We start from the raw sequence: 13,832 nt of genomic DNA, 5'->3' as shown, positions 1-13,832 counted from the left end.
AAAAAATGATTGACTGCAGGGATTAGCGTGAAAGATAGACGATACGCCATCAGCTTGAAAAGGATATAAGGAGGTAGTGGGTGTAGCTAACGAGCGTTTGCCGCCCAGTCATCCACAAAGTTTGGGAAGACATTCCTTGTTCGGGCAACATTGCAAAGTGCGATCTTGGACAAGCAGTAGGTTCGTTCCGATGAGTTTAGTTTACACAATCCTGTTCAAAGCTTGCTCGTCGTAGTCTCTACTGTAGTCGTCTCTCCTTGATGACTAGCTGCATGCATAGGAATGCAATGCAGACTCTGATGGATGTATAAACGTTCGCTTGTTAGGGATGGGGTCGTAAACGGATTTAACGTAATGATTTGGTGGTTCCCGTGTGTTTTTTCTTACGTAAAGTTTACGTCAATCATTATGATAGGTCTTTTGTTAATCTATGCTATTTCACACGAAGGCTTTATTTCGACGAGCAGCAGAAAAACTCATCGAGAAGGCTCCCAGGCAGGGCAAGGAGACCTCGGACTGTTCGACTCGACCAAGGTGGCTGCGACACGGTATCGGTGACGAGCTCCACCTCCACCGTCATAATGTGCTACAGTGATGGAAGACTGTGTGATATATAATTACCGTAGCAGCCTTTGATGAAGTGCGAATGTGACGGGGTCACACAGCACCTTGCGCTAGAGGAAGTTATCTTCCGAGAGTATACAAACTCTCAGTGAACGGCAGCTCACAGGTCCACTCTTTAGTTAAAAGAGAGCGAAGTGATAAACTGAGTATATTTATAGAAAGATAAAGCTTGGGTTTAATACAAACTATAAGTCACCTATAGAAATTCAATGTCGTTAACCAATGGTTGGCTTTGAACGACCTTGGTACTTTGTACCAAATATCCCGAAGTATGACGTGTCATACTCCTGAAGTGTGAAGTGTCACACTTCATGTAACCAGGGTACACTTAGGGTTACGTACCCCGTTACATCCTCCCCCACTTAGGTTCGGTTTACAGACCAATCAGGATAAAGAGGTGCTCGTCACAAACTCTCATTCTCAAAGTCGAAAACCCTCGACTTGGCCGCGCGAGCGCGGCGGAGGCTCACTTCTCAGTTAGAGCCTCGAGCAGCAATATGTGCTCTGTTCGTCTAGGTCTCCACTTCGACCGTTATCATGCCTCGTGGCACAGCAAAGAGCGGTGCTCAGACACGCTCCAAGGCTGCGGCCGGTAAGGCGCAAGCCAAGAGCACTAAGCCTCACGGCAAAGTCTCGGCACTCTTGGAGGCTACTCAGGTGGCCTCCGAGGCGATCGGTTCCTCGGGTGACGCGGCTGTGGGCAAGCGAGCAAGCAAGCGCCGCAGCCCGTCGCCCTCGGCCTCTCCAGACAATCGTCCGAGCCCTCGATTCGTAGAACGTGAGTTTGATTCTGGTAGTAAGGGTGAAGCCCAGTCCGAGAGTACGCACGATGCTCCTGCGGGCTTTGCGGGAGGGCACAGCCCAGTGCCCAGTGAGCACAAGGATGACAGCGTGCAGTCGCTCGCTTGTGATCAATGTGATCACAGTCCCCGGACGCCTGTGCGCTCTGAGAGTCCGGCCGTCAAGGCTAAGGGCACTCTCAAAGCCGGTGGCGATGAGGAAGAGAATCCTCGCAAACGCCTCTCGCTTGCCGAGGGTCTTGCGCATGCTAAGCCCTCTAAAGCCGAAGGCGCCAAGCCCCCAAAGAAGCGTATAACCTCTAAGTCTCCACTCCGTGAGAAGAAGGAGACTCAACACTCCTATCAGAGTATCTTCGACTCCTCGGATGAAGAGGAGGAGAAAGAGGAAGAAGAGGAGGAGGCGGGTGCTATCGCTGAGCCCCGGGAGGTCTCGAATGACCTCGACGAGCAGCAATAGGATTTCCAAGCTGCCCAGCATGTGCGTGGGGGTTCGGTGGTGGCACCCGTCAGCCAGGGAGCTGTCATCAACTCAAGAGGGTATTGGCCTCCCGAGGAGAGCTCTGGGGCTGACCTCTTCTTAGAGCTTCTCGTCGCTCCTCGTGGCCTTGTGGGCGGCCGCACTTCTAGGTGCATCTAAGAACGTGCCCTTGTTCAGAGAGAACAGTTGTTCGTTGACAGCTCGGAGGCTGCTCGTTGTGTGCTTCTCGCGGCACACCGCATCCCTCTCAAGGACTTCACGACTTGTCGTAAGAAGCCCGAGACCCGGGGTGGTCTCTATCCTCTTTGGGGATACCCCTGGGTTATGCCCGACAACTGTCCCACGTGGAGTTCTTGTGAGGACATGTCCTGGGCATGGGTAGAGTCTCTTAAGTACTCACCCACGGAGTTACGGGAACTCCATGAAGATCAGCTGCTGTCCCGCATCCTGGACCAGCGTGATCTTCGTGTTTGGTTTGCCCACTTGGTCGGCAAGCGCATGCTGCCAAGGGACATCCTGAAGCGCGCGGCTTCCAGCTCTCACGATGAGCGCGGGTACGGAATGTATTCATCGTCCGTACCCCGTTCGGGCAAAAAGCCCCGGACTACTTATGAAGCTGCCGCCGCTTCTATTCCCAGATTGCGACAGCCTTCGGGCAGTCAATCAGGAGACGTTCAATCGGCTTTCACGAGTTCTCGGAGTGGGCATAACCCCTCCACTTCAGGAGGAGCTGTCACTTACCGCGACGCCGTTGCTCCTGGAGGATCCGCTCCACGTGGAAGTGGACTTCCCCATTCCGGTCATACAGGGGCGGAGGTGCCCTCGTACGAGTACTCGGCGCCTCCCGAACGCCACTCTCATCCGAGTGCTCCGACTGCGGGTCCGACACAGGGCCCTGAGGCTGCCCGCCTCCGTCAACGTGTCCTCGTGCTTGAGATTGCACTTGGCCTTGGGACTGGCGGTGATGCTGCCGCCCCGGCCGGGAATCAGGGCGAGCTCGCTCGTCTTGCGGGCCGCCTAGACCTGTTGGAGCGAGAGGTCGCGAGCCTGCATCTGCGGGTGGATCGCCGGGCCTCTTCGTCCGATCTGGACGAGGCTTTTCGCTTGATCTGACGGATCGAGGCCCTGCTGCCACGTCCAGAGCCGCCTTCGACGCACTCCCAGACGTACGCGTATGGTGCGTACCCGGCGTACTCAGCGTACTCGGCGTATGGCGCCGGGGTCCGTTCGTACGGAGCCCCTCCGGCGTACGATTTTGACCGCAGCCTTGCCGTTCCGACCGAGGCTTCGGTGCCTGCTCCGACGCCCTCGTCGGCGTCTGTGACCGGCCCTCGCTTCGAGGAGCTGGGTCAAGGTGGGTCTGCGAGTCAGCAACCCCCTGCGGATCAATGTACCGCTTAAGACGTCCAACATAGAGCGTCGGGTGCGTCGTCATTGACTTTGGCAGGTCGATGGTGTACGTCGCACCATGTCTGGCCAGGACTGCAAATGGTCCGATGAAGCGGTGCTTCAGCTTGTTGCTGCCGACAGAGCTGACAGTGTCAAGAGGTAGGCTCCTCGTGTCTAGCAACACTAAGCTCCCCGCCTTAAATATACTTAAGTTTCCACTTCCATGTTTGGCGGAGTACTCCTTTTGTTTATCTTGGGCCGCTGTCATGACATCGCGGACGCTGCTGACAACGCTCAGCTTGGTATCCATAAAGGACTCCACTTGTTTTTGCAGCGAAACTGGTCTCACATCCGAGACCTGGGAGGAAAGGGCTTTCCGAGCCCCCCCCCTTAAAATAGAGGAGTCAGTGTCTCCTCGATAAGTGAGGCGCACGCTGGGGTGACGGAAGCCGTTCAAGTAGAACGGCGTGAACCCCGTGGACGCGTGCACCGCGTTGTTGAGCGCAAACTCAACAACTGGAAGCTGCGTCGACCATGTACGTGGCGCAGCCGCGCACACACTGCGCAGAGTGTCCTCAAGCACTCGACTGACACGCTCTGTCTGATCGTCTGTCTGCGGATGGTCCGCAGTGGACATCTGCAGACGAGTCCCAGTAAAGGGAACAGCGTTTTCCAAAACGCAGCCGTGAACCGCGGGTCTCGGTCCGAGACAATCGTCTCCGGGAGACCGTGATAGCGGAACACGCCATCAACTAACAACCTTGCGGTTTGTTCGCCTGTAACAGTGACGGGAACCGGAGCAAGATGTACCATCTTGCTCAGCCAACACACGAACACCAAAATATCAGTGTTGCCGTGTCCGTCGGCGGGAAACCCAAAGATGAAGTCAAGACTAATCGACTTCCAACAGTCAGCCGGTACGGGCAGGCTCTGTAGTGGAGCCGAAGAGTGCCCTGCGGGCTTGACCCGCTGACATGTTTCACATGTCTTAACGTATCGGGCGCTCCACTTGTACATGTGGGTCCACCAGAAGGACTGAGAGACCGACAGAAAGGTCTTCTCGCGGCCCAAGTGGCCGCTGGAGGGCGCGTCGTGCGCCTCCGCGAGGATATCCAAATTCAGATCGTCCTGGTTGGGTACGGCCACCCGGGAAGGGGAAGTTCATTGGACTCCACCCGGTAATAGACGGGGCCATCCCTAAACTCGTATCGGTGAAGCCGGGAGCGCTGTTGCGACGAATGCCAGTCGGACTTCGCGCTCGTTCCTGCCATGAGGAACTTGGCGATAGGCGCAACAGCCTCATCGTCGCGATACGTCATGCGTATCCGATCATATAGATCCGTTGTCACCAGCGTGATGTGGGCCAGCTCATAGTCAGGACGCCGAGAGAGGGCGCCAGCAAGCACGTTGAGCTTGCCCGGCTTGTATTCGACGCGGAGGTTGTACTCCGCGAAGAAGGACAGCCACCTCGCCATCCTTTGGGAGAGGTGAGGCGAGTAAGTCGCCGTCCTCAAGGATGCGTGGTCTGTGTAGATCACGAAGGGCCTCGAGCCCAAAAAGGTGAACATGAAACTTCACAAGGGCATATTTCATTGCCAGGAGCTCATGGAAAGGGCAGTTCTGCTCGGCGGCTTTGAGCTGCCTGGACTGGAACGAGATGACTCGTTCATGTCCAGCCGTGTCGGCCTGCAGCAATGCACATCCGATGGCGTGATCGGAGGTATCGCAGGCGACGCTAAACGGCTTCGTCTCGTCCGGCAGGGCCGGGACAGGGGCCTCTTGGAGACTGGCCTTGATGCAGTCAAAAGCATCCTGGTGCTCTTGCTCCCAGCGCCAGTCGACGTCCTTCTGAAGGAGGCTCGACAAGGGCTTAGCGAAGCCCGCGTACCCCGTGCGGTACTTGTGAAGGTAGTTGGCCAAGCTCAACTACTTTCAAAGATCCTTTTGGGATCGGGGCGTCGGCCATACTGCTATGGCCCTGACCTTGTCTGGGTCAGCTCGAACGCCCACGTTGCTTACGAAGCAACCGAGAACTTTCATCTCTGGTGACGCGAAAACGCACTTGTCGATGTTGGCGTAGCGCTTGTTTGCTCGCATTACGTCGAACACTCGACGGTGGTGTCCTAGATGCACCTCCATGGCCGTCTTGCCTCCCTCGGCACGGCTATGGACGAATATGTCGTCGAAGTACGTCTGTACGAAGGTGCGCAAAGGGCGGAACAATTGCGTCACCAGGCGATTGAACGTCGCCGGGGCGTTAGACAAGCCATGTGGCATGACGAGCCACTCCCAAAGCATGCCGCTTGGAGTGCTTACCGCGGTGAGCGGGATGTCGCTCTCTCGCATCAGGATTTGGTGCTATCCGTCTACCAAATCCAGCGCACGGTACAGTACGCTCCCAGCCATGTTGTTCAACAACACATCCTTTCGTGGGATTGGTGTTTGGGCCGGCACCGTTGCGTTGTTCAGCTTGTTATAGGCGTGAGCCAGACGCCACTTTCCGTTAGGCTTCCGAACGCAGAAAGTCTGCGTCGAGTGCGGGGATTTCGACTCCCGCACCATGCCTGCTTTCGCTTTCGTGGCGAAGAAGGCATCAATGACCTCGCACTGTTCGCGCGGGAGAGGCCACTGCTTCGTGACACAATACTTTGTTCCGGGCACGAGATCAATCTCGTGCCGTACGCCTCGATCCGGTGGGAGTTGGGTCGGTGGGTGTTTGTTCACCGCGTCCGCATACTCCGTCACCAAAGGATACACCGGATCCTTGGGGTTCTTAAGGATCTCAGAACCTAAGCGCGTCTGACGCTGCTTGTTAAGTCTTCCAGGACGTTCTCGTCCAAGACAGAGGAGGAGTTCAGCTCCTCCCGAGTGGTCTCCGGTCTCATGAGCACCATCTCAGCAATCTCTCCAGCCTTGAGGCTGGCCAGGAAAGTCTCAGCCGTCATTTCCTCGAGGTTCAGTATCTCTACAACCTCTAGCAACGGTTCCAAGTGGACACCACATGCCTTGACGCGTAAAACGGTCTCGCCATCGAAGATGTGATAACACTCTTCCACCGGCCTTGTCGGAGGAGCCCGGGCCCAGAACGCCGAGTCGCTTGGAGCGACGTCGATCGGAGCGAAGTTCGGATCCGACTTGGGGCGGCGTCGTCGTTGACGACGGTGACCGTGACATGGAGCTTTGCTGTCCACGCCTAGGGATGTCGTCGCTACGACATCCGAGGCACTCGTGGCCTCATGTGGTACTGTGGTACTCACACAGGAAGCGTTTTCTACGCCTTCCTCTTCAGTTAAGGTCTGGGCGACCGCGTGTGGCACTGCACCACCCACACATGAAGCGTGTTCAGCACCTTCCTCTTCGGTTAAGGTCTGGGCGACCGTGAGTGGAACTCTGTTACCCACTCTGAACACGCTGTTCTCAGTGTTCGTGACAGCTGCAGCTGTCTGCGGAACTAAGTTACCCGCCTGTGGACCTAAGTTACCCACTTGGCCAGCGCCTCTTCTGGGCGCTGCCACCATTAAAACATCCTCGGAGTCGTCATATACGTCGACGACTCCCAAGCATCTGCCGAATGCTTTGGTACCCTGGCAGCCCTTGCGGGCGCCCCGGGTCCTGACAGAGGTGGGAACATGACTCACCAATGCTCTGTCGGCCTGCGCATGGCGGCTGGCACCGATTGCCTTGCCTCGCCAGTCGATCCAGGGCTCGTGCTTCTCAAGCCAGGGCATGCCCAGGATCATATCATATGGATCCATATCGAGAACAGTGAACTGTCCGAGGCTGTCAAAGTCTTCAAACTTGACAGCCAGATCCACTTTGACGTTGGGGACAGTGACGACCTTCCCGTCGGCCAGTCACACTGACACCGTCCCGTTGTCCTTGCTTTCTCTCAAAGCATCGGACAACTTGTTGCTGTTGCAAGCAACCATCTGGCGGCGTGCGAAATTCTTCGACGCCCCAGAATCGATCAAGATTCTATAGGGATGATCGTATCCCCGTACACATCCGTGTACTACGAGTAACCCGCCGCTGCTCTTCGCCGATTCGAGAGTGCGAAGACTCTCAGGGGCTAAGTCCCCGTGGTACGCGCCACCCGCGCACCCATCACGAAGCCTTGATTCTTCCCCAGTAGAGCGCCCCGCCCCTACTGGTTCCCTGCGTTCCCCTGTCCCCGAAATCCTGGCTTCCGCCGGCGACCCTTGAGGACGGGCTTGGGGAAGGCCCGTCCGCTGAGTCTTTCCGCGGGATAGTCGCGCTTGAAGTGGCCCATTTTCCCGCAGCCGAAGCAGCGGATGTCACGCTGTTCGGCGGACCCGAGTTCCATGGGAACTGGTCCGTTGGGGCTTGTTCGACCGGGAGCCGACAAGGAACTCCCAGGCCATGCTGAGGCCGGCGTACGCAATGTGGCGATGGCTGTACGCTTCTTGAAGAGCCACTTGAATCGCCTCTTCAAGGGTGCTTGACTGCACCCGGAACAGCTGAGTGCGTGCGGGGCCCACTCGTAAGCCGTTCATGAACACAGTCATCTTGATGTGCTCGTTGAGTGGGTTTCCCACTAGGGACGCCGTGAGTTCCCGTATCTCTTGCACGTACTCGTGCAGTTCGCGCCTCCCTTGTTTACACGAGAGGAAGCGCGAACGCTGGCGGTACCCGTAGCTCGCCGGGAGGAACGCGGCTCGCAGCTGTTCACACAGCTGAGCCCAGGATGTGAAACATCCAGGGGATGTTGCTTCCCGTGTGTACACCCAACACTTAGCACGGCCGCTAAGGTTGGAGAGTGCAAAAGCAACACGAAGTTGCTCGGTCGAGATGAGACCCGCATCCATCGCAAGCTCTACTTCTCGGACCCGGAAGTGAAGGTTCTCGCCTTCCTTCCCCTCGTACGGCTTAACCTTCAGCCGTATTGGCTTCGGGTTAGGCGGATTTGCTTCCGCCGCCGGAGCCTGCAGGTTCTCCCGCACATGCGCGATGAGGCTCTGCTCGTACACGTCGAACGCATTGACGCGCTCGAGCGGCTCGGCCGGTGTTGACACCACCACGCTCTGTAGGACCTCCATCCCGAAGATGTCTGCAATCTTCCGAACCGACTCGAACTGAGAGTCGTTCATATGGGAGACGTCGTTCCTGTCCATGGCAACGAGCTTCGGAGAGGTTCAGATAGTCTACCCGCGGTGGCGTGGATAGACTACGAGTGCTACCAAGTGTGACGGGGTCACACAGCACCTTGCGCTTGAGGAAGTTATCTTCCGAGAGTATACAAACTCTCAGTGAACGGCAGCTCACAGGTCCACTCTTTAGTTAAAGAGAGCGAAGTGATAAACTGAGTATATTTATAGAAAGATAAAGCTTGGGTTTAATACAAACTATAAGTCACCTATAGAAATTCAATGTCGTTAACCAATGGTTGGCTTTGAACGACCTTGGTACTTTGTACCAAATATCCCGAAGTATGACGTGTCATACTCCTGAAGTGTGAAGTGTCACACTTCATGTAACCAGGGTACACTTAGGGCTACGTACCCTGTTAAAACGAAGAAAGAGGTGATACTGTAATATTGGTCAGGCAAATGTGTATTCAATCAGCGCTCGAGTAGTCATATCTTCTTCAGCTGGGTTGATCTTCTTTCTTCTCTTTGTTGGAAAGAATATCACTGCGCTTGATTCACGCTTTGAAGCGAGTGCGCACATCACACGCTTAAGGGCCGCGTCCCAGCCAACGCTTCCGAGTTCGAGGGGATGTTCATGGGTCATGTGCTGGCGAATACTTGCACTACTTCCGGACTTGTACTTAAACGTAATTTTGCACTTGAGACAGTAGGCTAATTTTGCATCCGTTGTTTTCCACGCCGTTTGGCCTGGTGGCATCTTTGTGCTGGGCGCTACAAGACGAACGAATGACCAGTATTCTTGCTTGTGAACACGTGGCATCTTGAACAGCGGAAGTATAGAAGGTGATGATGGTAAAGGTGTGTCTTCTATAGTGGTGGCTGGTTGAGCAAGCTGTAGCCCCGGTCAATTTGCTGTAGATTCTGCTCCAGCGATAGGGAGTAGACAGAGGCTCTGGTCCAAAGCAGATTTCAAATCCTCTGTTACGTCTCGAAAACGTTAACCTTACGTCTAGTCGTTTTGGATTTTAAGTTTACGTTTTCTTACGTCCCCATCCCTATCGCTTGTACAGCATCACCGAAGCTAAGAAGGGCGCAACACCGACCCCCAACACAAAAACAGAGAGCCACCGATCCGGCTCTTTTAAAAGTGTTTGTATTGCGTGATTATTATGCTGAGAATATTTCTATTCTGTAACTTCTTGTGAAACAGAAAGAGAATGGTATCGACGCGATGCTTGTGTGTGCCAACGCAGCAGCAAGTGCCTTCTGCTCTAAAACTTCCGTGTCGGCCATGCAAGACAGCAGCTCGGCGTCTGCGTCATCGCCATTACCTTCATTGCCGCTGCCAGTAGCTAGCACCCCCTGCCCTTCATCCTATTCAAGACTGACGACCAAAGTGAGCTTCTCAGAATTCGACCAAACACGCTGAATGGATGGCAATTCTTCTGTAGGCGGCACATTAGTGGCGCTTTTAAGTCGGCATTTCTTGATGAAAAGCACGTCCGGTCACACCAGCTGTAACCACTAAAAGCATCCTCAACAGTAGAGTTTTTAATGGTCTTATTGTAAGATAAGAGTATTTAAACCAGATGCCCAGCTACTTTGCCATAGATGCAAGGCTTTTCTGTATTTTTTGGGTGATTGTATTGTTTTTCTGTTTGATGTTTCTAGACTTAATATGCATTATACATGACCTGCAACGTAGTACACTTCAAGTTGAGAGACACTGCGCAGAATTCCGGAGCAGTCTAGAGCAACAGAATATCCACACTACAGAAATAGCATATTCGGTTTGGTTCGGTATGATTTCGGTATTTTTCAAAATATATGGAGTAACAGATCCCCAGCTACTATCCCGCAGTTGCGCAGGACAAAAAAATAGCTTCGGCCTGCCGTGTCAGCAAAATTGAGACATTCAAAATTTTGAAAGTCTGTGAGGCCGTTTGGACCGCTCATTCGAAGATTTTCCCGCTCCCAGACAACCCACTCAAATCGATGGTAAGCCGTGATGTATGGCTCCTTGCAGTGCTCTTACCTGTCTAACGTGCTGTTGTGTAATGCACAGCCACCAGAAGAAGAGCTTTCTCCTTATTCTGGCCACAGCAAGCAGCGCTAGACCCCTTCCCGGGATCCTGTCGTGCTGTCGCGCCAGCAGCAAGCGGAAGCAAACCGCGTGAAGATACGGTCCGCCACTCGCGCTGCGCAAGAAGACGTTGAGCCACCAGCGAGACGACTGCCCCCTCTCGCTCAAGTTGTAAGAGGGAGCGGATCGCTCGCTCGTATGGTGCTGCTGAACCAGGGGTCAAGAAACTTATTAGTGCGGTCAATCTCGGATATCATTGGGGTGCTTTTTACGTTGACGTGGAGAGAAAGCAATGCTTCCTGTTCGACCCGATGCAGCTGAAGAGCAACATCACGTCGCCCAGAACGGCGGTGTGCACTGTCGTAGAGCCAATGCTGAAGATGACGGACCAGATCCAGTACGAAACTATCACTGGCTGTGAGCAGCAGGATAGCTCGTCCTGCGGCCTCTGTTGCTTGGTCGTGTTAGAGCTACTGCTCTTTGGAGCAACTCACGATAAGTGGAGCAACTATTTGAGCGACTTGTTGTACGAAGCAGGTGGCTATTTGCGCATGCGGTACTTGCACAAGGTGATCAAGCTGCAGAGCCACTTTCCAGCTGAAGACGAACCGGAAGAAGAGAAGTAAGTGCAGACATTAGTTACTGGTAACTTCAACACGAATTGATTTTGGTATCACTTTGAAGCCAAACAGAACCAAACCAAATTTATACGGAACCCGTGGGACTTAGCGTTTTTTTGCGAGGTGTTCCTGCTCCAGGGAAGCCCAGTCAAGTCTATATTTTGAAAAACGGCTGTGCGTTCAATTTTTCATACTCAGCGCCATATTATTGTATAGGACACATAAGCAAACGACGAGATTGGATTCGCTAGAAACTATGTAGACTATAAAAGGCGACATGTACACTATAAACGACATCAAACTTACGCACTTACCGAGCACTTACCGCGTAATTTACTGCCACTTCGTCATTTATTTGAAAGCCCATTCTCTGTTGCACGCAAAAAAGTACGTTACCCATCACGCGTGTGTGAGAGACCTTATTTTCGTCTATCCATTTTCTGTTGGACTAGGACGATCCCAGAATTCCTAAAACTGAAATAGGTAATCATGTTGTGAAAAATGAAGCCTGCATTTTTTTTAAATACAACTGAGCTGTATAAACATAGCTTATCCCTTGGCCAACAGCGCTTCGTTAACCTCTTCCATACCGGAATTCAGGCCTCCGAACACGTTAATCACGGTACTTTTACGTCGTATAATACGACGAAGAGTTTCACCGTATATTTGTATGGCGTACATAACCGCCTGCGGGAAACTGCATAAGATTTCAACAGGTTTTGTTAGAGATGTCGTCAATTATACTACGTAGATGGCGGCCTTCCTCTCCTAGATGTCGTAAGTTACCCCTGTTGACAGCAGAAGCGACCAAAAGAGTGGCACAACCAATCGAAACACATGTTAAAACAGGAAGCAAAAAAGACATAAATTGAGAAAAAGTACATTAGCACCTAACACTCAACATCGCTTGCATGTCAGCTCATCGTGCTGGCTCCAAAGCCTGTGGCCCAGGCAGTACTAATCCTCGTCACTGCCAGCTACGTTTCCCGTTCCTTTGTCATCAGCATCGTCGCCGCGGAGCTTCAATTATCGTCGCGTCTTCTTCCGTTCACCCGCCGTCTTACCAGGGCGGCGCAGGACGACCTTCTTGCCCAGCGCCACAGGAATACTTTGACCACGGTCAAAGTCATCATGCCAAATAGCGAAGCACGTCTTCGCTTCACCCTTGTAAGTATGCCGCAGCTTGTTACACAGCCAGCACTTGGCGTTGTCGACCGAGCAGCGCTCACAGAAGTAAGTTGTCGCGAAAGAATTTTTCTTCGGGTTGGCCCTCAGGAGTGCACACACCTTACAAGACCTCTGACGTCTCTTTTGAGCTCCACTTACCGTCACCCAGTCCTCCGACTGCTCCAGCTCGTGCGTCAACCGAGCGGGTGCACGCCTACACTTCTGACTGCTTGGCGGCGGCGTAACCACTACACCAGCAAAGTCTTCCACTTTGAGCTGCAAAAGTTGGTTTGCAGGACGCAAAACCACTCGCCCCGAGTCATCGCTGTTGTACCGGCAAGCCGAGCCGTCTCCTTATGCGATATGTATGCGTTCACCAGCGCCAAGTCGACGAACCCCAAGAACAAGCTTTTATAGTACTTGGAAAACCGGGTAGAGGTCTGGCGTGAGAACGACTGGAGGCGGAGTTGATCATGCACGTCAACTCCGCCCATCCAGCGTTGATAGTCGTTGACTGCAGCTGGGCATGGAACGGTGACCGAGCCGACCTGCTTGATCATCCGGTTGATAGTAGAAGCAGCCAAGGCCGAGCCGGTGCACAGATAATGCACCGGCTTTCGGTCCCACCAGTGAGAAGCAATCATATGCGGCACATCAACAGAACGGGCAAACGTGAAAGTGCCGCGGGGGATTGCTGCTGGTCGTGTCTTCCGGGTCGCTCTCACTTCTTTCGGGTATCCAAGCCGGTCCGTCATAATGGTGCCAATCACGTAGACTCCCATTCCTAGCAGCTCCACAGCAAGTAAAATTGACGGATAGAATCTGACAATTACGACAAGATGCCATTGGTGACGTGAGCTCTCATTCAGATCTATCTTCAGGTTACGCACGACAGCAGCAGCACCTGTCTTGTTGTCGAATGAGCTATCACCATTTTCTTCAACATTACGTTTGCCAGCGTACATCTCGAATCTAGATAGTTACGACATAAGAAGTTAGATATTAGTTTGTAAGTAGAAACTTACGACATACACATTACATGTGGCAATAAGCTGTCCTGGAGTCACACAACATGAACATTTTCGATCCGTATCTATGAGGCTTATCTTGCATAATATACGAGTGATGTTCCGCTTTGACGTAGAGGGCAGGATGCCTTCATCAAAAGAAAAAACGCCCGGTAGCGACCAGCCAGCCAAAAACCGCTGTCGACAATGGGACGCAATTTCCAGAGCTTGTCGCGCGTCCGCTCCGCTTCGTTGTCAACGAAATGGAGATCACGTAGAATATCCGTACATCGGTTACGACCCATGAATTGACCAAACGTTCCGGCGAGAGCAGCGCCATCGACTGACATCGACCAGTGAGCTGAGAAACGGCACTTCTGTGGACACAGCATACGGGCAACGAGAAGCCCAATCACATGCAGGATCTCGTGCGTCTGGTAGGCAGGAGACGCTCTCAAACGGCGGCGGATCTGGACAATGGTCTCGCGATTCTCGTGCGGGCGGTCGGCTTGCCTAGATAGTATGCGCCGTGCTCGATGGTCCACTTCTTGTAGAC

This window comes from Phytophthora infestans, genomic scaffold (genome assembly GCF_000142945.1).
Source record: "Phytophthora infestans T30-4 supercont1.40 genomic scaffold, whole genome shotgun sequence".
Lineage (NCBI taxonomy): Eukaryota > Oomycota > Peronosporomycetes > Peronosporales > Peronosporaceae > Phytophthora > Phytophthora infestans.
Note: the sequence above shows the minus strand (reverse complement) of the source record.